Consider the following 26,545-nt stretch of genomic DNA (forward strand, 5'->3'; position numbering starts at 1 on the left):
TGATATTCTTAAGTGATAACTGGCAAAGTTTGATTACTTGTTTATTTGGATTAGCATATTTCTTATCTGCAAATATCTAGACACTTGAGTGATGCGAAAAACAACTTTCAGAGAGAGATTCTATTTGCATTCATTGTGATCACATCAGTTCAGTATACTCTGGTCTTTCACTTTGATTCAACAACAAAAAAATGAAAAAGGGTATTTGTAAAGTACTATGCTAACACTGAGAAATCCGTTGAGTAAACAACAATCTTTGGAAAGTATGAACTACCTGCAGTTATAGAAATACTTATTAGCTGACCATTATTATTAATATTTTTTTGCAAAGATAAGATAAAGCCCAAATATAGGGGCTTTGAAACCATGCTTAGCAGTTTGCACCTAATTTGTTAGACAAGGGGGAGTATTAAAGGAAAGTGAGGAAAACAGAAGTATGAAAACAATTGGAAGATATTGTTATAATTTAGAATATTGGTATGGTACCAACATATGAAACAAAACTGAATAGGGAAGAACTATGAGATGCAGCCATGAATGAGAAAGATACCATGACAAGACCTTTTAGAACTAACATCAAAAAAAAAGATGTCCTTTTCAATATAGGGAACTGGGATACAAAAGTAGGAAGTCAAATGATACCTGGAGTAACAGACAATTTTGACCATGGAATACAAAATGAAGCAGGGCAAAGTCTAACAAATTCACCAAGAGAACACACTGGTCATAGCAAACACCCTCTTCCAGCAACACAAGGGACAACTCTACATATGGACATTACCAGATGGTCAACACCGAAATCAGGTTGATTATATTCTTTGCAGTCAAAGATGGAGAAGCTCTTATGCATTCAGCAAAAACAAGACTGGGAGCTGACTGTGGCTCAGATCACAAACTACTCATTGCAAAATTCAGACTTAACTGAAGAAACTAGGGAAAACCACTAGACAACTCAAGTATGACCTAAAAGTCTTTTACGATTATACAGTAGAAGTGACAAATGGATTCAAGGGATTAGATCTGATAGAGTAGCTGAAGGAAAATGGTGGAGGTTTGTAACTTTGTAAAGGAGGCCATGATCAAAACATGCCAAGGAAGAGAGATGCAAAGAGTCAAAATGGTTGTCTGAGGAGGCCTTACATATAGCTGAAAAAAGGAGAGAAACTGAAGGGAAAGGAGAAAAGGAAAGATATACCCATCTGAATGCAGAGTTCCAAAGAATAATGAGGAGAGATAAGAAAGCCTTCCTCAGTGATCAATGCAAAGAAACAGAGGAAAACAATAGAATGGGAAAGACTAGAGATCTATTCAAGAAAATTAGGAATATCAAGGGAAAATATCATGCAAAACTGGGTGCAAAAAAGGAAAGAAATTGTATGGAACTAACAGAAGCAGAAGATATTAAGAAGAGGTGGCAAGAATACACAGAAGAATTATACAAAAAGATCTTGATGGCCCAGATAACCATAATGCTGTGATCAATCACCTAGAGCCAGGTGATCTGGGATGGGAAGTCAAGTGAGCCTTAGGAAACATCACTACAGACAAAGCTAATGGAGGTGATGGAATTTCAGTTGAGCTACTTCAAAGCCTAAAAGATGATGCTGTGAAAGCACTGTGTACAATATGCCAGAAAATCTGAAAAACTAAGCAGTGGCTACAGAGATGAAAAGGTCAATTTTCATTTCAATCCCAAGGAAAGGCAACACCAAATAATATTCAAACTACCACACAATTGTATTCATCTCAGTTCAGTTCAGTTCAGTCACTCCGTAGTGTTCAACTCTTTGAGACCCTGTGAATTGCAGGACGCCAGACTGCCCTGTCCATCACCAAATCCCGTGGTTCACTCAGACTCACGTCCATCGAGTCAGTAATGCCATCCAGCCATCTCATCCTCGGTCGTCCCCTTCTCCTCCTGCCTCCAATCCCTCCCAGCATCAGAGTCTTTTCCAATGAGTCAACTCCTCTCATGAGGTGACCAAAGTACTGGAGTTTCAGCTTTAGCATCATTCCTTCCAAAGAAATCCCAGGGCTGATCTCCTTCAGAATGGACTGGTTGGATCTCCTTGCAGTCCAAGGGACTCTCAAGAGTCTTCTCCAACACCACAGTTCAAAAGCATCAATTCTTCAGCACTCAGCCTTCTTCACAGTCCAACTGTCACATCCATACATGACTAATGGAAAAACCATAGCCTTGACTAGACAGACCTTAGTCGGCAAAGTCATGTCTCTGCTTTTGAATATGTTATCTGGTTGGTCATAACTTTTCTTCCAAGGAGCAAGTGTCTTTTAATTTCATGGGTGCAGTCACCATCTGCAGTGATTTAAGGGCCCAAAAAAATAAAGGCTGACACTGTTTCCACTGTTTTCCCATCTATTTCCCATGAAGTGATGGGAGAGGATGCCATGATCTTGGTTTTCTGAATGTTGAGCTTTAAGCCAACTTTTTCATTTTCCTCTTTCACTTTCCTCAAGAGGCTTCTTAGTTCCTCTTCACTTTCTGAAATAAGGGTGGTGTCATCTGCATATCTGAGCTTATTGATATTTCTCCAGGAATCTTGATTCCAGCTTGTGTTTCTTCCAGTCCAGTGTTTCTCATGATGGACTCTGCATAGAAGTTAAATAAGCAGGGTGACAATATACAGCCTTGACATACTCCTTTACGTATTTGGAACCAGTCTGTTGTTCCATGTCCAGTTCTAACTGTTGCTTCCTGACCTGCATACAGATTTCTCAAGAGGCAGGTCAGGTGGTCTGGTATTCCCCTTTCTCTCAGAATTTTCCAAAATTTATTGTGATCCACACAGTCAAAGGCTTCGGCATAGTCAATAAAGCAGAAAGAGATGTTTTTCTGGAACTCTCTTGCTTTTTCCATGATCCAGCAGATGCTGGTAATTTGATCTCTGGTTCCTCTGCCTTTTTAAAACGAGATTGAACATCAGGAAGTTCATGGCTCACCTATTGCTAAAGCCTGGCTTGGAGAATTTTGAGCATTACTTTACTAGCATGTGAGATGAGTGCAATTGTTTGGTAGTTTGAGCATTCTTTGGCATTGCCTTTCTTTGGGATTGGAATAAAAGCTGACCTTTTCCAGTCCTGTGGCCACTGCTGAGTCTTCCATATTTGCTGGCATATTGAGTGTAGCACTTTCACAGCATCATTTTTCAGGATTTGAAATAGCTCAACTGGAATTCCATCACCTCCACTAGCTTTGTTCGTAGTGATGCTGTCTAAGGCCCGCTTGACTTAACATTCCAGGATGTCTGGCTCTAGATGAGTGATCACACCATCATGATTATCCGGGTCATGAAAATCTTTTTTGTACAGTTCTTCTGTGTAATCTTGCCAACTCTTGTTAATATCTTCTGCTTCTGTTAGGTCCATACCATTTCTGTGCTTTATTGAGCCTATCTTTGCATGAAATATTCCCTTGGTATCTCTAATTTTCTTGAAGAGATCTCTAGTCTTTCCCATTCTGTTCTTTTCCTCTATTTCTTTTCATTGATCACTGAAGAAGGCTTTCTTATCTCTTCTTGCTATTCTCTGGAACTCTCCATTAAGATGCTTATATTTTTCCTTTTCTCCTTTGCTTTTCACTTCCCTTCTTTTCACAGCTATTTGTAAGGCCTCCCCAGACAGCCATTTTGCTTTTTTGCATTTATTTTCCATGGGGATCGTCTTGATCCCTGTCTCCTGTACAAAGTCACAAACCTCATTCTATAGTTCTTCATGTACTCTATCAGATCTAGGCCCTTAAATTTCTCACTTCCACTGTATAATCATAAGGGATTTGATTTTGGTCATACCTGAATGGTCTAGCGGTTTTCCCTACTTTCTTTAATTTAAATCTGAATTTAACAATAAGGAGTTCATGATCTGAGCCACAGTCAGCTCCTGGTCTTCTTTTTTTTTGACTGTATAGAGCTCCTCCATCTTTGGCTGCAAAGAATATAATCAATCTGATTTTGGTGTTGACCATCTGGTGAGGTCCATGTATAGTCTTCTCTTGTGTTGTTGAAAGAGGGTGTTTGCTATGACCAGTGCATTTTCTTGGCAAAACTCTATTAGTCTTTACCCTACTTCATTCCACGTTCCAAGGCCAAATTTGCCTATTACTCCAGGTGTTTCTTGACTTTCTATTTTTGCATTCCAGTCCCCTATAATGAAAAAGACATCTTTTTTGGGTGTTAGTTCTAAAAGGTCTTGTAGGTCTTCAGAGAACCATTCCATTTCAGCTTCTTCAGCATTACTCATTGGAACATAGACTTGGATTATTGTGATATTGAATGGTTTGCCTTGGAAATGAACAGAGATCATTCTGTCATTTTTGAGACTGCATCCAAGTACTGCATTTTGGACTCTTTTGTTGACCATGATGGCTACTCCATTTCTTCTGAGTGATTCCTCCCTGCAGTAGTAGATATAATGGTCATCTGAGTTAAATTCACCCGTTGCAGTCCATTTTAGTTCGCTGATTCCTAGAGTGTCAATGTTCTCTCCTGCCATCTCTTGTTTGACCACTTCCAATTTGCCTTGATTCATGGACCTGACATTCCAGGTTCCTATGCAATATTGCTCTTTACAGCATTGGACCTTGCTTCCATCACCAGTCACTTCCACAGCTGGGTATTGTTTTTGCTTTGGCTCCATCCCTTCATTCTTTCTGGAGTTATTTCTCCACTGATCTCCAGTAGCATATTGGGTACCTACTGACCTGGGGAGTCCCTCTTTCAGTATCCTATCATTTTGCCTTTTCATACTGTTCATGGGGTTCTCAAGGCAAGAATACTGAAGTGGTTTGCCATTCCCTTCTCCAGTGGACCACATTCTGTCAGACCTCTCCACCATGATCCACCCATCTTGGGTTGCCCCGTGGACATGACTTAGTTTCATTGAATTAGACAAGGCTGTGGTCCTAATGTGATTAGACTGACTACTTTTCTGGCAGTATGGTTTCAGTGTGTCTGCCCTCTGATGCCCTCTTGCAATACCTACCGTCTTACTTGGGTTTCTCTTACCTTGGACGTGGGGTATCTCTTCATGGCTGCTCCAGCAAAGCGCCGCTGCTGCTTCTTACCTTGGATGAGGGATATCTCCTCACCGCCACCCTTCCTGACCTTCAACATGGGATGGCTCCTCTAGGCCCTCCTGCGCCCTCGCAGCCACTGCTCCTTGGACATGGGGTTGCTCCTCCCGGCTGCCGCCCCTGGCCTCGGGCACCTCCCCTGGCCTCGGACATGGGGTGGCTCCTCTCTGCCATCATCCCTGACCTTGGACACAGGGTAGCTCCTCTTGGTCACCATCCCTACCTCAGACATGGGGTAGCTCCTGTCAGCCATTCCTGCACTGTCGCAGCCTAGCACTCTATGCCACTGCCCCTGACCTCGGATGTAGGGTAGCTTCTCTCCGCCGTGCTTAGTGCACCAGCAGCAGCTGCCTGCGCCTGTACTCATCTCACACTCTAGCAAAGTAAATGCTCAAAATTCTCCAAGTTAGAGTTCAACAGTGTGTGAACTGAGATGTTCAAGCTGGATTTACAAATGGCAGAAGAACTAGAAATCAAATTGCCAACCTCCACTGAATCAGAAAAATCAAGAGAGTTCCAGAAAAACATCTACTTCTGCTTCATTGACTATGTTAAAGCCTTTGACTGTGGATCACAACCCATTGTGGAAAATTCTTAAAGAGATGAAAATACCAGACCACCTTATCCATCTCCTGAGAAACCTATATGCAGGTCAAGAAGCAACAATTAGAATCAGACATGTAATAATGGACTGGTTCCAAATTGGGCAAGGGGTACTTCAAGGCTGTATATTGTCACCCTACTTATTTACTTATATGCAGGGTACATCAAATGAAATGATAGGCTGGATGAAGCACAAAGTGAAATCAAATTTCTGGGAGAAATATCAATAATCTCAGATACACAGATGATACCACCCTTATGGCAGAAAGCGAAAAAAGAACTAAAGAACCTCTTGATGAAAGTGAAATAGGGAGAGTGAAAAAGCTGGCTTGAAACTCAACTTTCAATAAGCAAAGATCATGGCATCCAGTCCCATCACTGCAAGGCAAATAGTTGCAGAAACAACAGATACAGCAACAAACTTTATTTTCTTAGGCTCCAAAATCACTGCAGATGGTGACTACAGCCATGAAATTAACAGACATTTGCTCCTTGAAAGAAAAGCTATGACCAGCATAGATAGCATATTAAAAAGCAGAGACATTACTTTGCTAGCAAAGTTCCATCTAGTCAGAGCTATGGTTTTCCAGTTGTCTTGTATGGATGTGAGAGTTGGACTGTAAAGAAAGCTGAGCACCAAAGAACTGATCCTTTTGAAGTGTGGTATTGGAGAAGACTCTCTTGAGAGTGCCTTAGACTGCAAGGAGATCAAAACAGTCTGTCCTAAAGAAGTCAGTCTTGAATATTCATTGGAAGGACTGATGCTGAAGCTGAAATTGATGCTGAAGCTGAATCTGAGGCTTCAATACTTTGGCCACCTGATGCAAAGAACTGACTTACTGGAAAAGACCCTGATCCTGGGAAAGATTGAAGGAAGGAGGAGAAGAGGATGACAGAGAATGAGATGGTTGGATGGCATCACTGACTCAATGGAAAAGAGTTTGAGCAAGCTCCAAGAGTTGGTGATAGATAGGGAAGCCTGGCGTGCTGCAGTCCATGGGGTCAGAAAGAGTTGGACCTGACTGAACAACTGAAGTGAACTGAACTGAGTGATTGATCTCTCCTGAACTGATGATAGAATAGATGGTAATCAAAATACTCAAACCAAAGAGGTAATAATGATACTGTATGAAAATGTCATCCTATCAATAACCAATATTATGGTGGGACCAGCCCTTCTGATTCTTCAGCTGTAGCCATTAGGAAACTGAAAAGAAATAAAGTTTTTATTTATGAGACCTGGAAATTACTTAGCACACCTGAAGCCACATATTGGGATTGAGAGTAGAGAGAGAAAGAGAGCATGTAAGCCTGTTGTTGTTCAGTCACTGTTTTGCCCAATTCTTTGAAACTCCATAGACTGCAGCATGCTAGTCTTCCCTGTCCTTCACTATCTCCTGGAGTTTGTTTAAACTCATGTCCATCGAGTCTGTGATGCCATCTTCTGTCATCCCCTTCACCTGCCTTCAATCTTTCCCAGCATCAGGGTCTTTTCCAATGAGTTAGCTCATTGGAGCCTAGTAATCTTTTATTGACATAGTCTGTGGGAGCCTAGGGTTTCACAAACTCATTCGTCATTGGTGAATTTAAAGCATAAATGCAGAAATCTAAAGTGAGGGAAGAGAAAAAAATAAAAATACAAGTGGCCCCAAATGGGCACTTATCAAAATCAACCAGGATTTCTAAAACAAAAGAGCTTCAGTGAAGGAAATGGGCCTGACCCTTTATCTAGAGTGTGGCTGGCAATGTGTTTATTTGAGATAGACCTCTTTGAAGTGGATGTCTCAGTAATCAAAGCTTCAGCCGGGCACTTATATTACAAAAAGAGAAGCCAACTGTCAGGGCTTACACAGCAAATGAGAAGAGAACAGAAGTACATATTTAAAAGTTATTTCAGTTATACATTATGCAAAACTGGAAAATGGTTAGATATGGTATGCAAGTTGGAAAGAAGAGTCAAAAATGTAAATGAACAGAAATGCAAAAGTTAACAGAAATGAGGCAAGTGGTTTCATTGTGTCCTTCTTATAATCACAAGCAGATTAACCATGAAGCTGGTGATGTGAGGCTTCAGAACCCTTGCAAAAAAGTTGTTTTGAACTATTAGAAGGAATTCTATGACTACAAAAAAGAGGTCTTTTTGTATTGTTTTGGTAAAATTTACAGAAGGAAGATATTTTAATCACAGTCAGTTAAGGTTGCTACCTCTTTTCATTCCAGCTTTCATTTTATTCCACATCTTACTGCCCTACATTGTTCTCTGGTTGTGTATGCAGCTTGGGTAAAAATGATGGAAGAGAAACTGCTGAACATAATTTCCTTTTGTATGACCTAATAGTATAATTGTTATTGATTATGATTTTATTTTTGAGACATTAATGCATTATAAGTCAACTTATAAGTCAACCTCTTTATATGTCAACTTTGTAAAATGACTTTGTTGAAGTGACTTTACTACAAAATAAGAGGAAAGAGACAATTTTCAAGGACATCAAAAGGCTAATGAGAAAGGTGCAGGTTACGAACATATTGTTGAAGATAAGTAATTGAGAGTAATTTATACTCCATGTTGAGCTTCCCAGATGTTCCTAATGGTAAAATACTCGCCTGCCAATGCAAGATACATGAGATGCAGCTTCTATTCATAGGTTTGAAAGATCCCTTGGAGAAAGTCATGGCAATGCACTCCAGTATTCTAGAGTAGAGAATTCCATGGGCATAGGAGCCTGGAGGGCTACAGTCCACAGGGTAGCAAAGAGTTGGACATGACTGAAACGACTTAGCATACATGTATACTCCATGTGTCTCTTTTTTTAACTGTAAAATATTTCATAAAAAGTAACTTACATAACAGTAAAGTTGAAAAGGGATAAATTTATGCAACTATCAACAATGTTAAGATGTGTAATATCCCAACAGTTTTCTCAACTGTTGGATCTCAGAGGTGATCCATATTTTAATTTCTATCAAAGATTAATTTCCCTTATATTCAAGTAGATTTTGGTACCATTTCTGAGAAGGATATATCCCATGTCTGCTTAAGTACTGTTTACTCAGAACCTCAATAATTTTTGATGGAACTATATTATTAATGATATATTTTCCACACATAACAGTTAATTGGTACTTTCTTGAAACAAACAAACAACAAAAAAAGAACTTATGGAATCAAGTATACTATTCTAACTATGCGAGCTTGTATGTCCATGTCTGTTCTTTGTGTTTGTATGTGTGAGCATGGTGTGTGTGTGTGCCTGTCTGTCTGTGCTCATGTGAACTCATATACTCAGGCAAACCTTTTCAATTTGGGGGACCTAATGATGACAGGTGAATTTAGCCATGAAATTAAAAGATGCTTACTCCTTGGAAGGAAAGTTATGATCAACCTAGATAGCATATTAAAAAGCAGAGACATTACTTTGCCAACAAAGGTCTGTCTAGTCAAGGCTATGGTTTTTCCAGTGGAAATGTATGGATGTGAGAGTTGATCTGTGAAGAAAGCTGAGCACCAAAGAATTGATGCCTTTGAACTGTGGTGTTGCAGAAGACTCTTGAGAGTCCCTTGGACTGTAAGGAGATCCAACCAGTCCATCCTAAAGGAAATCAGTCCTGGATGTTCATTGGTAGGACTGATGTTGAAGCTGAAATTCCAGTACTTCGGCCACTTCATGTGAAGAGTTGACACATTGGAAAAGACTCTGATGCTGGGAGGGATTGGGGGCAGGAGGAGAACGGAACAACAGTGGATGAGATAGTTGGATGGCACCACTGACTGGATGGATATGGGTTTAGGTTTACTCCGGGAGTTGATGATGGACAGGGAGGCCTGGCGTGCTGCAATCCATGGTGTCGCAAATAGTCGAACACGACTGGGCGACTGAACTGAACTGAATGAGAACAGAAAAAAGAAAGAAAAAAAGAAACAAGTGTGCTATATTTACTGTTCTAATTTATATTTTTCTACAAATAATCTTTTAGTAGAATAGTTATAAAAGTTGCTACATTTCTTTCATATCAATGCAGGAAAACTTTTGAAAAATTCAGTTTATCTGTGTTTTGCAAAGTATGAGAGAGTTAAGGATTGATGGAAAGCAAACAGATGAACATTCAGTTGAATGAAGAGGAAGAGCCCAAATACTGGTAAAGGAGTAAACAAATCATGCAATCTAGCTGCCTAGCTAGTGAGCAGGTAGGTGTTGGGCTAGGGCTTCCTATGTGCCTTAGTGGCAAAGAGTCTGCCGGCCAATGCCAGAGACACAGGAGATGTAGTTTCCATCCCTGGATCTGGAAGATCCCCTGGAGGCAGGGAATGGCAACCCATTCCAGTATTCTTGCCTGAAAAACCTCATGGACAGAGGAGCCTGTTGGGCTACTGGCCATGGGGTTGCAAAGGATCCAACACAACTGAGCGACTGAGCAGGAACATGGGAGGTTAGAGTAAAGCAAAGAAGAGAGGCATAAAGAAAAAAAAACAAAATCAATAAAGCAGACAAAGTACAATTCATATGCTTATCCCAATATGGATCAGAGTGGAGGGTTAATGAAACATAACTTCAGTGAAAGTAACAACAAGAAAATGGAGATTTTTCACTGTAGAGGCAGACACTTTCTGTTATCCATTTGGTAAGAAAGAGAAACCATAGATTTCAAGCTGTGTTTGCTTTGTCTGAAAATTCCAATTTGAGAGAAATGGTATGGACCTAACAGAAGCAGAAGATATTAAGAAGAGGTGGCAAGAATACACGGAAGAACTGCACAAAAAAGATCTTCACGACCCAGATAATCATGATGATGTGATCACTAATCTAGAGCCAGACATCTTGGAATGTGAAGTCAAGTGGGCCTTAGAAAACATCACTACGAACAAAGCTAGGGGAGGTGATGGAATTTCAGTTGAGCTGTTTCAAATCCTGAAAGATAATGCTGTGAAAGTGCTACACTCAATATGCCAGCAAATATGGAAGACTCAGCAGTGGCCACAGGACTGGAAAAGGTCAGTTTTCATTCCAATCCCAAAGAAAGGCAATGCCAAAGAATGCTCAAACTACCAAACAATTGCACTCATCTCACATGCTGGTAAAGTAATGCTCAAAATTCTCCAAGCCAGGCTTCAGCAATACGTGAACCGTGAACTCCCTGATGTTCAATCTGGTTTTAGAAAAGGGAAAGGAACCAGAGATCAAATTGCCAACATCGGCTGGATCATGGAAAAAGCAAGAGAGTTCCACAAAAACATCTATTTCTGCTTTATTGGCTATGCCGAAGCCTTTGACTGTGTGGATCACAATAAACTGTGGAAAATTCTGAAAGAGATGAGAATACCAGACCACCTGACCAGCCTCTTGAGAAATCTGTATGCAGGCCAGGAAGCAACAGTTAGAACTGGACATGGAACAACAGACTGGTTCCAAATAGGAAAAGGAGTACGTCAAGGCTGTATATTGTCACCCTGCTTATTTAACTTCTATGCAGAGTCCATCATGAGAAACGCTGGACAGGAAGAAACACAAGCTGGAATCAAGATTGCTGGGAGAAATATCAATAACCTCAGATATGCAGATGACACCACCCTTATGGCAGAAAGTGAGGAGAAACTAAAAAGCCTCTTAATGAAAGTGAAAGAGGAGAGCGAAAAAGTTGGCTTAAAGCTCAACATTCAGAAAACAAAGATCATGGCATCTGGTCCCATCACTTCATGGGAAATAGATTGGAAAACAGTGGAAACAGTGTCAGACTTTATTTTTGGGGGCTCCAAAATCAGTGCAGATGGTGACTGCAGCCATGAAATTAAAAGACGCTTACTCCTTGGAAGAAAAGCTATGACCAACCTAGAGAGCATATTCAGAAGCAGAGACATGACTTTGCCGACTAAGGTCCATCTAGTCAAGGCTATGGTTTCTCCTGTGGTCATGTATGGATGTGAGAGTTGGACTGGGAAGAAGGCTGAGTGCTGAAAAATTGATGCTTTTGAACTGTGGTGTTGGAGGAGACTCTTGAGAGTCCCTTGGACTGCAAGGAGATCCAACCAGTCCATTCTGAAGGAGATCAACCCTGGGATTCCTTTGGAAGGAATGATGCTAACGCTGAAACTCCAGTACTTTCACTACCTCATGCGAAGAGTTGAGTCATTGGAAAAGACTCTGATGCTGGGAGGGATTGCGGGCAGGAGGAGAAGTGGACGAAAGAAGATGAGATGGCTTGATGGCATCACGGACTCGATGGACGTGAGTCTGAGTGAACTCCGGGAGTTGGTGATGGACAGGGAGGCCTGGCATACTGCGATTCATAGGGTCACAAAGAATTGGACACGACTGAGCAACTGAACTGAACTGAACTGAACTGAAAGCAAATATTTGAGTATCTTTTTCTGCCAAGTTCATTTTGCTATTATTCTGTTTTGTTTTCTTTTTTGTTTTGGTATGTGATGCCAAATGAATGCTGTCAAAGCAGTATCCTATTTCAATATACAACACAGAGCCATCTTTTTATTTTATGCTTCCCTGAAACATTTGAATTAATAAACCTTTCTAAAGATCCCAGTTTTTAAGCACAATCAGTAGTCAATCTGAGATATCTCCTTCTCTAGGAAGCATTATTTTTTTTTGTTTTCTTGCTAATCCAACAAATCTTTCTGCTACTTTAAGGCAACAGTTCAGTTCAGCTAAGTCACTCAGTTGTGTCCGACTTTTTGCAACCCCATGAATTGCAGCATTCAACGCCTGCCTGTCCATCACCATCTCACGGAGTTCACTCAGACTCACGTCCATTGAGTCAGTGATGCCATCCAGCCGTCTCATCCTCTGTCATCCCCTTATGCTCCTGCCACCAATCCCTCCCAGCATCAGAGTCTTCTCCAGTGAGTCAACTCTTCACATGAGGTGGCCAAAGTACTGGAGCGTCAGCTTTAGCATCATTCCTTCCAAAGAACTCCCAGGACTGATCTCCTTCAGAATGGACTGGTTGGCTCTCCTTGCAGTCCAGGGGACTCTCAAGGGTCTTCTCCAACACCACAGTTCAAACCCATCAATTCTTCAGCACTCAGCCTTCTTCACAGTCCAACTCTCACATCCATACATTTCCACTGGAAAAACCATAGCCTTGACTAGACGGACCTTAGTCAGCAAAGTCATGTCTCTACTTTTGAATATGCTCTCTAGGTTGGTCATAACTTTTCTTCCAAGGAGTAAGTGTCTTTTAATTTCATGGCTGCAGTCACCATCTGCAGTGTTTTGGGAGCCCAAAAAATTAAAGTCTGACACTGTTTCCACAAGAGGCTTTTTAGTTCCTCTTCACTTTCTGCCATAAGGGTAGTGTTATCTGCATATCTGAGCTTATGAATATTTCTCCCAGTAATCTTGATTCCAGCTTGTGTTTCTTCCAGTCTAGCGTTTCTCATGATGTACTCTGCATAGAAGTTAAATAAGCAGGGTGACAATATACAGCCTTGACGTACTCCTTTTCCTATTTGGAAGCAGTCTGTTGTTCCATGTCCAGTTCCATCTGTTGCTTCCTGACCTGCATACAAATTTCTCAAGAGGCTTGTCAGGTGGTCTGGTATTCCCCTTTCTCTCAGAATTTTCCACATTTTATTGTGATCCATACAGTCAAAGGCTTTGGCATAGCCAATAAAGCAGAAATAGATGTTTTTCTGGAACTCTGTTGCTTTTTTGATGATCCAGCGGATGTTGACAATTTGATCTCTGGTTCCTCTGCCTTTTCTAAAACCAGCTTGAACATCAGGGAGTTCATGGTTCACGTATTGCTGAAGCCTGGCTTGGAGAATTTTGAGCATTACTTTACCAGCATGTGAGATGAGTGCAATTGTTTGGTAGTTTGAGCATTCTTTGGCATTGCCTTTCTTTGGGATTGGAATGAAAACTGACCTTTTCCAATCCTGTGGCCACTGCTGAGTTTTCCAAATTTGCCGGCATATTGAGTATAGCACTTTCACAGCATCATCTTTCAGGATTTGAAACAGCTCAACTGGAATTCCATCACCTCCACTAGCTTTGTTTGTAGTGATTCTTTCTAAGGCATAGAATAAATAAAATAGCAGGAGGCTGATTAAATGTAGATATTCCTTATTTAACAAATTGCAGTATGAACCTTATCTTTTTAAACTGGAAAGGAAGTACAAAGAGCATTATCTTATTCTCTATATTCTAGAATGGGACTATCCATTTTGCAGGGACACTTTTCTGGAGTCAGCTTTTCTGTTAACCCTTGCAAGGGTGGCATAACTGTTTTGTTCAGTGAATCTTAATTCAGAAGCACAATTGGCTCAGATTCCAATTCTATAATTTGTCTTTTCTTTAATTCTATAACTTGGGCAAATTACTTTTTATGCATCTTCATCTATAAAATAGGGATAGTAACAATATCTACATCAAGCATTGCAGTGATTGTTAATTGAAACAGTTGATGCAGCCCTGTTGTAGCTCTTATCAATTGTCCTAATTCAATTTAGAATTAGTACTTTTCCTGTTTTGTCTCTTAAAATGTTTCCATTTATTTCATATCCTTTTATGAGCCATAGATTATCAGACTACTTAAAAACCCATTCCAAGAAGCCAGTCTTCAGAAATTGTAGATTAATTCATCCTACACAATGAAAGCACAGTCGTAAATTTCAACTGTGCTGTTGATTTCTGTATTCATGCTGGCTTGCTAGATAAACCTTTATCTTCTTTAGCTTTCTTGGTGCACAGAAAAATACTATAGCGTGTATCAGATGAGAGATCTATGACTTCCTTAGTGTCAATTTGAATAAATTTTCACCCAATGCTGCTGAGACTACCATTCAGATCATTCACTAAAATGGCTAGTTTATCACAGTTAACTTCAAGCAGCCTTAGGACTGTATGAATAATAGGAAAATTTAAGCTTAACTCTTCAGATATTTAGACCGTGAGCAGACATAGTTTGTGGAGTTTACGGAGTGTGCCTTGGTGGAGAGGGGAAGCATTTTGTGTCATTATCTAGACTCCTGGGAATGAGTACTCCAGAAATGGAATAAATCAACTCACTCCTTCAAATTATGCAAATATCCATTTTTCCTCCTAATTCAAGGGCATTTATGCTTTTGAAGGATCAGTTTTCTTTTTGATATCCAGCATTACTTTAATTATTATTAAATTCATTGCACAGATAGCATATGCCCATATTTACAGTGTATTATGTATTACGGGTTCGCTTCTTCCCATAGCCATGAATTCCGGACAAGCTACCAACATCTCTTGCCTATTTTGTTGGCAAAATAAATAGATGTCATTAAATGGTTTATTATCCAATTTAAACTTAAAACCTTATAATAACTTCCCGTTTTTCTTAAGATAAAGGTCAAAAGGCCATCATCAATACTTTGGCTACCTGATGAGAACAGTCAACACATTGGAAAAGACCCTGATGCTTGAAAAAAATTGAAGGCAGAGGGAGGAGAGGGTGACAGAGGATGAGATGGTTGGATGACATCCCTGATTCAATGGACATGAACTTGGACAAATTCTAGGAGTTGATGAGGGACTGGGAAGCCTGGCATGCTGCATACCATGGGGTAGTGATGAGTTGAATGTGACTTGGTGACTGAAGAAAGGTCAGTATCCTTAAAATTAACCTATGACTCTACAGGTTGGACCCTGCTCTAGTCTTCCCTGCATAGCACATTTCCTAGCTTCAGTTGCAGAAATTTCCCTTCATTTCCTTACTCTTCCTTCCAACAGTAGAGTCTGCATATGTTGCTTACTGGGACATAATTAGCACCTCTCCACAAATCAGCAAGCCTTCACCTAGTTAAATTCTAAAAATCCATTAATGTAGAAATATTAGATTACCTAAGCCCTCTCTGAAGAAAAGTTTGGTCAGGTTTTTATATACCATTCTCCTGTTTTAAATGATTACTTTTCTTTGGAGCACATAGGCCAGTCTGTGAATGGTTATTTCTTTTTATTTACATATCTATTTATGGTTTGCCTCCACTGATCAGTCTATAAACTCAGTAGAACCAGCACTGTGCCTTTGCTCCATCAATATATATATATATATATTTATATATATAAATTTAGCTTTAATTGGAGGATAATTGTTTTACAATATTGTGTTGTATTCTGCCATACACCAGTAAGAATCAACCATTAGTTCAGTTCAGTTTAGTCACTCAGTTGTGTCCAACTGCAGCACAACAGGCCTCCCTGTCCATCACCAACCACAGAGTTTACTCAAATTCATGCCTATTGAGTCGGTGATGGTATCCAACCATCTCATCCTCTGTCGTCCGCTTTTTCCTCCCACCTTCAATCTTTCCCAGCATCAGGGTCTTTTCAAATGAGTCAGCTCTTCGCATCAGGTGGCCAAAGTACTGGAGTTTCAGCTTCAGCCTCAGTCCTTCCAATGAACATTCAGGACTGATCTCCTTTAGGATGGACTAGTTGGATTCTCAAAAATCTTCTCCAACACTACAGTTCAAAAGCAACAATTCTTTGGTGCTCAGCTTTCTTTATAGTCCAAATTTCACATCCATACATGACCACTGGAAAGTTCATAGCCTTGACTAGATGGACCTTTGTTAGCAAAGTAATGTCTCTACTTTTTAATATGCTGCCTACATTGGTCATAACTTTCCTTCCAAGGAGTAAGCATCTTTTAATTTCATGGCTGCAGTTACCATCCACAGTGATTTTGGTGCCCCCAGAAATAAAGTTAGCCACTGTTTCCACTGTTTCCCCATCTATCTGCCATGAATTGATGGGACCAGATGCCATGATCTTAGTTTTCTGAATGTTGAGCTTTAAGCCAACTTTTTCACTCTCCTCTTTCACATTCATCAAGCGGCTCTTTAGTTTCTTCACTTTCTGCCATAAGGGTGTTGTCATCTTCGTATCTGAGGTTATTGATATTTCTCCCGGCAATGTTGATTTTAGCTTGTGCTTCCTCTAGCCAGCGTTTCTCATGATGTACTCTGCATATAAGTTAAATAAGCATAGTGACACTATACAGCCTTATGAGTTGCATACAGATTTCTCAAGAGGCAGGTCAGGTTGTCTGGTATTCTCATATCTCTCAGAATTTTCCAGTTTATTGTGATCCATGAATCAAGGCAAATTGGAAGTGATCGAACAGGAGACAAGAGTGAGTTTCAACATTTTAAGAATCAGCGAACTAAAATGGACTGGAATTGGTGAATTGAACTTAGATGACCATTATATCTACTACTGTGGGCAAGAGTCCCTTAGAAGAAATGGAGTAGCCATCATAGTCAATAAACGAGTCCAAAATGCAGTACTTGAATGCAATTTCAAAAACGACAGAATTATCTCTGCTCGTTTCCAAGGCAAACCATTCAATATCACGGTAATCCAAGTCTATGCCCCAACCAGTAATGCTGAAGAAGCTGAAGTTGAATCGACCATAAGTATACATATATCCCCTCCATCTTGAACCTCTCCCCCAGTCCACACTCCATCCCACCCTTCTAGGTTGGAAATGAAAAAACATAAAGATTAATCTCCAAAACTTACAAGGAGTTCATGCAGCTCAATACCAGAAAAACAAAGAACCAAGTCAAAAATGGAGTGGAAAATCTGAACAGATATTTCTCCAAAGATGAAATATAGTTGGCCAACAAACACATGAAAAGATGCTCAACATCTCTCATAATTAGAGAAATGCAAATCAAAGCTATAATGAAATATCACTTCACACTGGTCAGAATGGCCATCAGCAAAAAATTTACAAACAATAAATGCTAAAGAGGATGTGGAAAAGGAAACCCTCTTGCATTGTTGGGAAATGTAAACTGATACAGTCACTATGAAAAGCACTGTGGAGATTCCTTAAAAAACTGGGAATAAAACTACTATTTACCCCCTATCTTATCCCCTGGGCCTGGCCCTGTGAGCGTCATGTTTACAGTTACAGAAGGTGCTAACTCTGAAAGATAGAAACCAGGTACTGATAGAAACTTACTTCAAAGCATAGGTAAGGGAGAGGTGACAATTAATTCTAGATTAATACCCTATCTTTTTGAAATGAACTATGGGGAATAGAAAACAGTAATATGACTCTTGACCCTTGAGTGTCAAATTTACAAATCTAGGGTCCATTTTTTGAAACTAAAGAGCTGAATTAAAATTGGTGCTTTTTTGATAGGGTTTACAGACAACAGGGGGCAGGAGGAGAAGGGAACGACAGAGGATGAGATGGCTGGATGGCATCACCAACTCGATGGATGTGGTTTTTTTTTTTTTAATTTTTTTTTGGATGTGGTTTTGAGTGAACTCTGGGAGTTGGTGATGGACAGGGAGGCCTGGCGTGCTGCAGTTCATGGGGTCACAAAGAGTCGGACACGACTGAACAATTGAACTGAACTGAACTGAACAGACAACAGAATTCTCTATCTTCAATACATTTTTGGGAAAGTTTTAAAATATAACAGTCAAAATTTAAGACTCCAAAATAATTGAAAATGATAACAAGATCAGAAGAACACAATATATTTAAATGAATTACTACTATTTTCAGCATCTTACCACATAATCTCTCTATTTTATCCTTGAGATCCATTATGCTGATGAAGTGTTATAGGTATAGCTACATGGTAAATTTTAGTATTGGTTGGTTTACTATAAAGTAGTGTGCTCTTTGAACTGATAATAATATTAGGGTATAAGTATGCTGGTTTGGAGTTAAGTGGAAATATGAATTTCTCTCTTAAATTTACCTCTCTTTAGATAGGTCTAGATGAAGTAATTAAAATAGTGAGATATTTGGCCTGTTGGCTATCTGATTTATGAATTCTTTACAAATTTCTGATTCAGACAATTTATTTGAATGCTAAGCTGTCAAAATATCATTTAATAATTTGGATTCTTAGCACAGATTTTGAGTATGTGATATATTATGAAATTTAAATTATAATACAGCAGTCTTGAGTATCAAATTGTGTTGGTGTTATTACTATTTCTTGTTAACTTATAAATATAAATAATATCAATGATAGTAACTAATTTGCATATTAAACCACTTTATTTTGCTATATACTATACTAGGTAATTTGTATAGAATAATCCTTTGACAGCATCTCTGTAGTATTTAGATTAGCAAATATAGGTTCATTAGGACTATTTTATGAAATAATGAAGAAATGTGAAGACTGGCATTTTATTTCAGCTTTACTATAATTTATGTCTACCCTCTTTCACAAATGCATAATTTTTAAAATTATAAAAAGAGTAAGAAATTTTTCTCATCTTCAAAGGAAACAAGCTAGATTATAATCTTTCTTTTTAATCTAAATTACTAATAACAGGTAGTCCTGTTAAAAATGGAGACATATATTTTATGTAATCTTAATTTTTAAAGGTAAATCTTAATATTGATCACAGAACTCCTTCAAGAAACATATTTTTTAGTTTTATTTTTTCATATTTCTGGGAAATAGGTGGTCACTTAATTTATTATTTCATTGCTAATGTCTCGTATGGCCTAAATAACTCCCAGAAGGTAGTTAATAATCACTTTCAAAATAAATTGATAGTTGAATAACAAAATGCTCTTTCATGTTCAATAAATGTAAATATCTGAAATTGACTAATTCAAAGACCCCTTTCCTTGTGAATCATATTACCTTCCTCTAGCTTAAACATAGCTCTTTCTTTCTAAGATCATTATATGAAAGCAACATTTAATAGAATGTACATCAGAAACATGTCAAAAAGCAATAGTTAGAACCCTGTATGGAACAAGTGCTTAGTTCAAGATTGAGAAAGTAGTATGGTAAGGCTGTCTTCTGTCACCCTGTTTGTTCAACCTATATGCTGAATACAACATGAGAAATGCCAGGCTGGATGGATTATAAACTGGAATCAAGATAAGCAGGAGAAACATCAACAACCTCAGATATGCAGATGATACCACTCTACTTGCAGAAAGCTAAGAGGAACTAAAGAACCTCTTGATGAAGGTGAAAAAGGAGAGTGAAAGAGCCAACTTAAGATTAAATATTAAAAAAACTAAGATCATGGTATCTGCCTCCATTATTGCATGGCAAATAGAAGGGGAAAATGTGGTAGATACATATTTCCTCTTCTGGGGCTCCAAAACCACTGCAGATTGTGACTGAAGCCATGAAACCTGAAGATGATTGCTTCTTGGCAGGAACCTGATGGCAAACCTAGACAGAGTGTTGAAAAGCAGAGACATTACCCTGTCGACAAAGGTCCATATAGTCAAGGCTACGGTCTTCCGAGTGGTCATGTTCAGTTGTGAGAGCTGGACTGTAAAGAAGGCAGAATGCCACAGAATTGATGCTTTTGAACTGTAGTGCTGGAGAAAACTCATGCAAGGCCCTTGGACAACAAGGATATCAATCTTAAGCGAGGTCAACCCTGAATTTTCATTGAAAGGACTGATGCTGAAGCTGAAGCTCCAGTATTTTGGTCATCTGTTGCAAACAACCAATTCATTGGAAACGTCCTGATGCTGCGAAAGGTTTAGGGCAGAAGCGGAAGAGGGCATCAGAGGATTAAATGGTGGATGGCATCACAGATGCAATGAACATGAACTTGGGTGTAGGGAACAAGGTATAAGGAAGGTTGAGAAGTGCTTGCAAACGAGACTCTCAACCAGGGCTGAACATTCTTGTAAACGAGATGTTCTGCCCAGTGTAGGAAACTAGGTATAACGAAGGTTGAGAAGTGCTTGCAAACGAGACTCTCAACCAAGGCTGAACATTCTTGCAAACGAGATGTTCAGCTAAGAATCCTCTGTTCCCGTGGAAAAAGAACATTTCTTGCACACAAGGATGTTTCTCTGATTCCTCAAAAGGAACACACCCAGGGACAAAACGGATTCTAAGTTGATAAGGAAGATCCCCAAAACAAAGTCTTAGCTGCAGTAAATAAGTCAAGGTAAAGGTTATCTCGCCCTGAGCCTGTGCACTGTATAGTCTCTGAATCATAGTGCTTGGCAACTTGCCCTGTAGGTTGTTGTGCAAGGGATATAAAATAAAGCAGCTGTAAAAAGCTAGTGTTAAAAATACAAAGATTTAAACCACTCTGCAGTGTTGGTGTTTCATTCCATCGCCAGCACTTGGGCAAACTCAAGAGATGGTTAGGAACAGGGAAGCCTTGTGTGCTGTACTCCATGGGGTCGCAAAAGGTGGACATGACTGGGCGACTGAACAACAATAACATCAGAAATATTATTTGATTAAATTCATCAACTTACAGAATAACATAGAGAAATTACTAAACACTTTTTATATGTTGGGAGCTTTTGTATACTCTTAAGTTCCATAAAGCATATTAGCATTTGTTATATAATGCTATTATATAATATTGTTATATAATGCTACTTGTGCTTCATTAGATAATTTGCATCTGGTGATAAATTTAATTCTTAAAACAATCTCATGAGTCAGTTAGTGCTATTGGCTTTTAAATTATATTGCTAAATTTAGAAATCCATTATTCTAAATGCACATGTGTTTTTATTCTATTGAAAATGCAGTTCTGAGATATGAATCTAATAAGCTAGGAATCCTGGTACATAATAGAATATTGTGGATTTCTTAAAGGATCATTTCTATTATTGCAGGCTAAGTGGATACTCTTTGCTTATTACATATCCCAGATTTATTTGCCTAGAAATTTTATCAAAAATATATTCAGAATATTTTGGCATGACATATATTTGTAAACTAGATAAGATATTCACTGATAATAATGTTCCTTTGATACTATTCTCAATGTTTGCTGTTACATTTTTCTCCTGAAATTACACTGACATCATAATCAAGTTTAATTTATGTGTAGTTATTACTATCATATGCATCCAATTAAAAAAATCATGGCATCTTTGATGCCAATATTTGTATGACCAATCCACATTACATTAAATTTTATTAATTCTGAGGTGTGTAACACTTTCGTCAGGAAAACTCCATTAAGTTTCAAAATGTATATCACCATTCACTCTTTTTGGGGTTTAGATCTCTCATTTATGTTTCCCGCATGTTTTTACTATACTTGAAGTTCAACTTAGAGTAAAATTGATGTTGCTTGATGATTCAGCTCTATGAATGTTAACATGCATACAGATTCATGCAACACCATCACACTCAGGATGAAGAGATGTTCTATTACTCCCCAAAACTCTTTCATGCTATTCCACTAAAGTCACACATTTTCCTAACTCCTAACCCTAGCAACAGAGCTTCTCTGGTGACTCAGTGGTAAAGAATCCGCCTGCCAATGCAGGGAATGTGGGTTCAATCCCTGGGTTGGGAAGATCCCCTAGAGAAGGAAATAACAACCCACTCTGATATTCTTGCCTGGAAAATCCCATGGATGGAGGAACCTGGTGGGCTACAGTCCAGAGGGCTGTAGAAGAGTCAGACACAACTGAGTGACTAAACAATAATGACAAGAAACCTTAGCAACCACTGATTTATGCTGCCTCACTATCAGTTTTGTCTTTTCAAGAAGATTATATGAATGAAATGGCATGCAACCTTGTAAAACTGGCTTGTTACACTCAGTATGTAGCCCTTAAGAGACATTCAGGTTGTTGTAAGTCTCAATAGAAAGTTATTTTGTATTACTGAGTAGTGTTCCATTGTATTGATGTGTAGTTTGGATAGCCATTTATCCATTGAAGGCATTTGAGCTGTTTCCAGGGTATACATATACAGTAAGTCCCCTACATATGTATCTACATGTGAACTTACAAAGATGTGAATGTGCCTTGGCATGCCCATTTATGTTTGTTCACATGTCTACTTCACACTGTCATGTGAAGGCATCCTCTACAAGAGGTTTTGCTTTGTGAACTTCACTGTACAGTACTGTATATAGTACAACAGTAGAGTATTTATTTCAAGTTAGAACTCCAAGAGGAATACATCATTGAACTCCTTGATGTTCAACACGAGGAACTTACTAATGAAGACTTGATGGAATTGGAGGCTCAGAGGAAGGATGAAGAGAGAGAAGATGGAAAAGTATCTGAAGAACCAAAGAAATTCATGATGAAGGAAATAGAAAAGAGATTTTCTTTATCTGACAAAACACTGTTAGTTTCTGAGAAAGTGGAGCCAAATAAAGAATGGTAAAAGAAGGTTTCAGCAGCTGTTCAGAATGCAATCCAGTGTACTGTGTCATCTATGACAAGAAAAAAAGAGCTATTACCCAGACATCACTGGGTCATTTTTTTCAAAAGGATAGATAGGATTGGATTCAGCAAGGAATCAGAATCTGTGTCATCAACATCAGAGGCGAGTGAAATTGGAGATTGCCCTCCATCTCCTATTAGTGACAATCCTTCAGCTTTATCATCTCTGCTGCTGCTGCTAAGTCGCTTCTGTCGTGTCCGACTCTGTGCAACCCCATAGATGGCAGCCCATCAGGCTCCACCATCCCTGGGATTCTCCAGGCAAGAACTCTGAAGTGGGTTGCCATTTCCTTCTCCAATGCATGAAAGTGAAAGGTGAAAGTGAAGTTGCTCGGTCATGTCCGACTCAGCAACTCCATGGACTGCAGCCTACCAGGATCCTCCGTCCATGGGATTTTCCAGGCAAGAGTACTGTAGTGGGGTGCCATTGCCTTCTCTGATCATCTTCTCTACCACCTCGTATTTTTCTAGTCAATAACCCTTCTTGCCTTACTATTGATACTTATAACAACTTGATTTACTTAACAACTGCATGTTGAGTGAAATGCCAGCCCCAGTATGCCAGCTATTGTACTGTACTACTGTACTTTTCAAGGTACTGTATTGTAAAATTAAAGATGGTTTCTTAATATTTTGTATTTCTTTGTTTTTATGTATTATTTGTGTAAGAAGTATTAAAAACTTATTATTGTACAGTATTACATAGCCAGTTGTGTTAGGTAAGTAACTAGGCTAACTTTAAACAAATACATTCTTGGAACAGAACTTCTTTGTATGTAAGGGTTTCACTGTATTATGAATAGAGGTACTACAAATATTTGCATATAGATTTGTGTGTAAATGTAAGATTACAATTCTTTAGGGTAAGAACATAGGAGCAGAATTACTCAGACAATGGAAATACATGGACAACTTTATGAAAAACTACAAAGCTTCTTCCTAGAATGTATGTAACATTTTGCATTTACACAAGAATTGTGAAAGAGATACAACTGCTTAGTATACTTGCCATCAGTTTATATTTCCAGTATTTTATTTGCTTATTAAAATGGTTTCTTTTCAGGTTTCTCAACTTTAAGGATAGTTAATTTACAATATTATATTAGTTTCAATTGAACAACATAGTGATTCAATATTTTATAGATTATATTCCATTTAAAGTTATTATACTATATTTTTGTGCATATAATAAATCTTTGTAGTTTATTTATTTTATTCATAGTTTGTAGTTTTTATGTTCTATCCCTATATTTCCCCTTCCTCCGTCCCAGTACCCGCCAGTAATCACTAGTTTTTTCTCTATATCTGCTAGTCTATTTCAGCTATGTCATATTCATTTCTTTCAGTTCAGTTCAGTCACTCATTCGTGTCTGACTCTTTGCGACCCCATGAATTGTAGCATGCCAGGCCTCGCTGTCCATCACCATCGCCTGGATTTCACTCAAAATCAAGTCCATCTAGTCGGTGATCCCATCCAGCCATCTCATCCTCTGTCGTCCCCTTTTCCTCCTGCCCCCAATCCCTCCCAGCATCAGAGTCTTTTCCAATGAATCAACTCTTCACAAGAGGTGGCCAAAGTATTGGAGTTTCAGCTTTAGCATCATTCCTTCCAAAGAACACCCAGGGCTGATCTCATTTACAATGGACTGGTTGGATCTCCTTGCAAATAATTTCAATTCCACATATAAGTGATAACAATATTTTCTGGTTATTTAAGTGGTAAAGAATTCACCTGCCAATACGAGAGACATGGGTTCTATCCCTGGGTTGGGAAGAATCCCTGGAAAAGGGAATGACAACTCACTCCAGTATTCATGCTTGGGAAATCACATGGAGAGGAGCCTGGTGGACTATAGTCCATAGGGTCGCAAAATAATGGGATATGCTTAGCAACTAAATAGTAACAATAAGTGATCACATAATCATTTTTGTTTTTCTCTGACATTTCACTAAGGAGAATACCCTCCAAGTCCATCCAGGTTGTTGTAAGTGGCAAAATTTCACTATCTTTATGGATGATAAAGGTGATATATTCCATTGTGTATGCACACATGCACAAATGCACATGCAGTTGCTGTTGTTTAGTTGCTAAGTCATATTTGACCATTTTGCAACACAATGGACCACAGTCCTACATTCTCCTCTCTCCATGGGTTTTCCCAGGCAAGAACACTGGAGTGGGTTGCCATTTTATTTTCCAGGGGATCATCCCTACCCAGGGTTTTAACCCATGCCTCCTGTATTATAGGCATATTTTTACTGCTGACCCACCAGGGGAAATATATATATATATATATATATATATATATATATATATATATACATATATATAAAGAAATAGAGGAAAACAATAGGATAAGAAAGACTAGAGATCTCTTCAAGATAATTAGATATACCAAGGCAACATTTCAAGCAAAGATGGGCTCAATAAAGGGCAGAAATGGTATGGACCTGAAAGAAGCAGAATATTAAGAAGAGTTGGCAAGAATCCACAAAAGAATTGTACCAAAAAGATTTTCACAACCCAGATAATCATGATAGTGTGATCATTCACCTAGAGCCAGACATCCTGGAATGTGAAGTCAAGTGGGCCTTAGAAAGCATCACTAAGAACAAAGCTATTGGAGGTGATGGAATTCCAGTTGAGCTATTTCAAATCCTAAAAGATGATGCTGTGAAAGTGCCACACTCAATACGTCAGCAAATTTGCAAAACACAACAGTCAGCAAATTTGCAAAATGCAACAGTAGCCACAGGACTGGAAAAGGTCAGTTTTCATTCCAATCCCAAAGAAAGGCAATCCCAAAGAACGCTCAAGCTACTGGACAATTGCACTCATCTCACATGCTAGTAAAGTAATGGTCAAAATTCTCCAAGCCAGGCTTTGGCAATAAGTGAACCATGAACTTCCAGATGTTCAAGCTGGTTTTAGAAAAGGCAGGGGAATAAGAGATCAAATTGCCAACATCCGCTGGATCATCAAAAAAGCAACAGAGTTCCAATAAAAACATGTATTTCTGTTTTATTGACTATGCCAAAGTTTTGACTGTGTGGATCACAATAAACTGGAAAATTCTTTAAGAAATGGGAATGCCAGACCACCTGACCTGCCTCTTGAGAAACCTGCATGAAGGTCAGGAATCAACAGCTAGAACTGGACATGGAACAACGGACTGGTTTCAAATAGGAAAAGGAGTACATCAAGGCTGTATATTGTCACCCTGCTTATTTAACTTCTATGTAGAGTACATCATGAGAAACACTGGGCTGGAGGAAGCACAGGCTGGAATCAGGATTGCTGGGAGAAATATCAATAACCTCAGATATGCAGATGATACCACTCTTATGGCAGAAAGTGAAGAACTAAAGAGCCTCCTGATGAAGTGAAAGAGGAGGACAAAAAAGTTGGATTAAATCTCAAAATTCAGAAAAAGAAGATCATGGCATCTGGTCCCATCACTTCATGGTGAATAGATGGGGAAATAGTGGAAACAGTGACTGACTTTATTTTGGGGAGCTTCAAAATCGTGGCAGTTGGTGACTGCAGCCATGAAATTAAAAGACGCTTACTCCTTGGGAGGAAAGCTATTAGCAATCTAGGCAGCATATTAAATAGCAGAGGCAGCAAAAGAGACACAGATGTTTAGAACGGACTTTTGGACTCTGTGGGAGAGGGAGAGGGTGGGA

This window comes from Capricornis sumatraensis, chromosome 16 (assembly GCF_032405125.1).
Source record: "Capricornis sumatraensis isolate serow.1 chromosome 16, serow.2, whole genome shotgun sequence".
Classification (NCBI taxonomy): Eukaryota; Metazoa; Chordata; class Mammalia; order Artiodactyla; family Bovidae; genus Capricornis; species Capricornis sumatraensis.